Source organism: Phodopus roborovskii, unplaced genomic scaffold (genome assembly GCF_943737965.1).
Source record: "Phodopus roborovskii unplaced genomic scaffold, PHOROB, whole genome shotgun sequence".
Taxonomy (NCBI): domain Eukaryota; kingdom Metazoa; phylum Chordata; class Mammalia; order Rodentia; family Cricetidae; genus Phodopus; species Phodopus roborovskii.
The window spans coordinates 9,264,919-9,269,098 of NW_026126418.1; the positions used below are offsets into that span (position 1 = coordinate 9,264,919).

At 38.8% G+C, this 4,180-nt stretch overlaps 1 pseudogene; it reads right to left on the reverse strand.

The window, feature by feature from the left end:
- Nucleotides 1-235: 235 nt before the first annotated feature.
- Nucleotides 236-1,662, reverse strand: LOC127222202 (tubulin alpha chain-like; annotated as a pseudogene).
- Nucleotides 1,663-4,180: the final 2,518 nt, after the last annotated feature.

Genomic DNA, 4,180 nt, shown 5'->3' on the forward strand with positions numbered 1-4,180 from the left:
GAATCTAAAGAAATACTTTTCAGCAGATTTCACCTCACTTCAACGATGTGTCTCCTTTTTTTTTTTTTTTTTTTTTTTTTTTAGCTTTTACTTTGAGACATCATGAAAATACCATACAGGGACAAGACATGATCACAGAATGAAGAGAACACAATTAGAGGAATCAATGCCTGTCAGCTAATGTTGAAGCTGAAGTTCTAGGAGTCTGACATGATGCAGGGGCTCTAAGAGTGAATTAGTATTCCTCCCCTTCTTCCTCACCCTCTCCTTCAACAGAATCCACACCATCCTCATAATCCTTCTCTACAGCAGCCATGTCTTCACGAGCCTCAGAGAACTCACCCTCCTCCATACTCTCAGCCACATACCAGTGCACAAAGGCACGCTTGGCATACATCAGATCAAACTTGTGATCTAGGCGAGCTCAGGCCTCAGCGATAGCTGTGGTGTTGTTCAGCATGCACACAGCTCTCTGGACCTTGGCCAGATCTCCAGGTACCAAAGTGGGAGGCTGGTAATTTATGCCAACCTTGAAGCCAGTGGGGCACCAGTCCACAACCTAGATGCTGCTCTTGGTTTTGATGGTGGCAATGGCAGCATTAACATCTTTGGGAACCACATCCCCACGGTACAGCAGGCAGCAAGCCATGTATTTACCATGGCGAGGGTCACATTTCACCATCTGTTTGGCTGGCTCAAAGCAGGCATTGGTGATCTCTTCTACAGAAAGCTGCTCATGGTAGGCTTTCTCAGCGGAGATGACAGGGGCATATGTGGCCAGAGGGAAATGAATGCGAGGGTAGGGTACCAGGTTGGTCTGGAATTCTTTCAGGTCAACATTCAGGGCCCCATCAAATCTGAGGGAAGCAGTGATGGAAGACACAATCTGGCTAATAAGGCAGTTAAGGTTAGTGTAGGTGAGGTGCTCAATGTCAAGGTTTCTACGACAGATGTCATAGATGGCCTCGTTGTCTACCAGGAGGCACAAAGTACTCCAGGGTGGTGTGGGTGGTAAGGATGGAATTGTAGGGCTCAATCACAGCAGTGGAAACCTGGGGGGCTAGGTAGATGGAGAACTCCAGCTTGGACTTCTTTCCATACTCAACAGAGAGCAGGGAGGTGAACCCAGAGCCGGTTCCCACACCAAAGCTGTGGAAAACCAAGAAGCCTTGAAGGCCTGTGCACTAATCAGCCAGCTTGCGAATTCTGTCCAAGACAAAATCAATGATCTCCTTGTCAATAGTGTAGTGGCCACGGGCATAGTTATTGGCAGCATCTTCCTTGCCTGTGGTGAGCTGCTCAGGGTGGAAGAGGTGGCGGTAGGTGCTAGTGCAGACTTCATCGATAACTGTGTGTTCCAGGTCTACGAACACTGCCCGGGGCACATGCTTGCCAGCGCCTGTCTTACTGAAGAAGGTGTTGAAGGAGTCATCTCCTCCTCCAATGGTCTAGTCACTTGGCATCTGGCCATCAGGCTGGATGCCATGTTTCAGGCAGTAGAGCTCCCAGCAGGCGTTGACGATCTGGACACCAGCCTGGCCAACGTGGATGGAGATGCACTCACACATGGTAGCTACGGGTTAGAAGGCAAGGGTGACAAAAGCAGACACCAGGTCATGGTTACCGTTCCCGACAGCTAAGAGTCGAGGTAAGTAACACAATGAGGTCGATGCTTCTTCTTCTTCATCAAACTTTATTTCCCAGCCCCAGCTCAACAGAGTCAATTTTCCCAGTAGAGTGATCATTTCATTTTAGTGGTACTGATCTCTTGTTAAAAACAGAAAATTCTTGATTCAAGAATATCAACTGCAAAGGATTGTGACAGTTTGAAGGAATCTCAAATGTCTTTGAGACATCACAAGCCAGATTTCCATTGTCTGCTTTATTCTCAACATCTTGTCTTTTCGGTTCCTCCACCATCTCATTAATTTCTTAGCAATCTATTGATTTACTGGTACAAAGTACAGCCGCAATCATCACTAAAACAACATGTTCCCTCATAAAAGAAACAGAAAGTGCTAACTGATAGACCATGAAAGAACTCTGCTTGCTGGTTTGTGACACATAGCATGACCAATTGAATTTTGTACAGCTAAGGACTACTTCCCCAGAGTAGCCAATGGCAATGGGCTTTTCCTGCCCACATCAATCACTAGTAAAGAATATGCCCATATATTTCCTTCAGGACAATTGTATGCAGGTATTTTATCAGTTGAGTTTTTCTCTTCCTAGATGAGCCATGTTGGTGTCAAATTGATAAAATAGTTACCAGAACTCTTGGCTATGCTGATAATTTCATATTGGCTATTATTTTATTACTAATTTATAAACCTAACATATCTATTTTAATTAGCAAAATGAAAATATATATTATATATTGCTTTGTATAACACATTTAAATCTATTAAAATTATTTTAGTTGAATTTGTTTAAAGGATACTGTGAACAAATACTTGCTAAATATAGTGTCTTCACTGGGACAGATGAACATGTCTATTACTGTCTAGAACCTGGAAGCAAGACATCATCACTGCACGATAGCATGTCTCAAAGTAGACAAAGGGCAGAAATGTGGGTTGGTATATTAGGTACTCTCAAAGAAGAAAGGAGTGATTCCAGGTGGCACAAGTTGTACATGTACAACACATTCCTACTGAATATTTTATTTTGCTATTATGTGTATATGTGTGTGTACACTTTTGTATAGATGAATATGTTTTTCATGTATATGTGTATATTAATGTATGAATGCATATATATGTATACATATATGCATATATGTGTATGAGCATATGTATTTATACATGTGTGATTGCATATAGTTGTATGTATGTACACATGTGCATAGTTGTATGTACGTACACATGTATATGCATGATATGTGTATATGTGTGCATATGTGTGTATGTATATGTTTATGAATATGCAAGATCTGAATACCAATACACATACACAGGCACACACACACACACACAGAGCTTTTATCAAAAGTTATTTGTCACATTTGATATATATGAATTTTCCCATAATTATTTCTATTTTTAATTATAAAACTACACTTGATATTTCTGCAGATATCATATAACTCAATCTACATTCCAAAGACTTTATTATTTTTACCTATTTTTAATATGAAGAAATTATCTGTGATGAGATGTTTGAACATTGAACTATCATGTACAATACTTAATTTTATCATATATGAAATGTACTACAGGTATTACCTTATTTCAACAATGTGAATGTATATTATATTGAGATTTATTCTCTCTTCATCAATTTTATGCTTATGGCACTTATATTGCATGATTATAGTATTTATAATAACATTGGACAAATCTTAATCCTATTGCTTCATAATTAATACCACATTCTTTTTTCAACCCATATGACAAATTTGTTATTGATGTTGATATATTTGTAATTCACTTTTGAATTTCTGCCACATTAATTAAATGAACAATGTAATGACTTATGAAATTTAAATTAAAGGGTCAGTGGGATATCTCAGTTGGGAAAGGTGTTTACTGCCAAGTTGATCATACCATATAAATAATCAAAATGGGAAGGTTATTATTTATTGCAAGCATGTTAGTACTCACCTCAACTCACTCTTACATGCAGAACAGATTACAGCTCATGAGACAGTGCCACGCAAAAACATGATAGGTCTTCCTAGCTCAGTAAATACAATAAAGAAATTCCTTCACAAGTGTCCATGCTAGCTAATGTAATGTACAAAGTCATCTTTGAGATTTTCTGAGGTGATTCTAGTTATATATCTAGTTTCACAAATAACCATCACATTATCCAAGAAATAAAACATAATTTTGAAGGAATCACATTACCTATAATAGAAATACAGTTTAATACAGAATTGTATATATAAACTAATGAAATCACAGAAAACCTACAGACTCATGGGAACAGAACAATGTGCAATAGCACCACACCTGGGTCAACAAACAAATAAATAAAGAAATTAAGGACTTCCTAAAATGCAATGAGAATGAGGACACAACATACCTGAACTTAGGCAACACATTGAAAGCAGTGTTACCAGGGAAGTTCATTGCACTAAGAGGATAGTCACATAAGAGAATTAACATCACAACTGAAAGCCTTAGAACAAAAATAAGCAAACTCACCACAGAGGAGTAAATGCCAGGAAATAATCAAT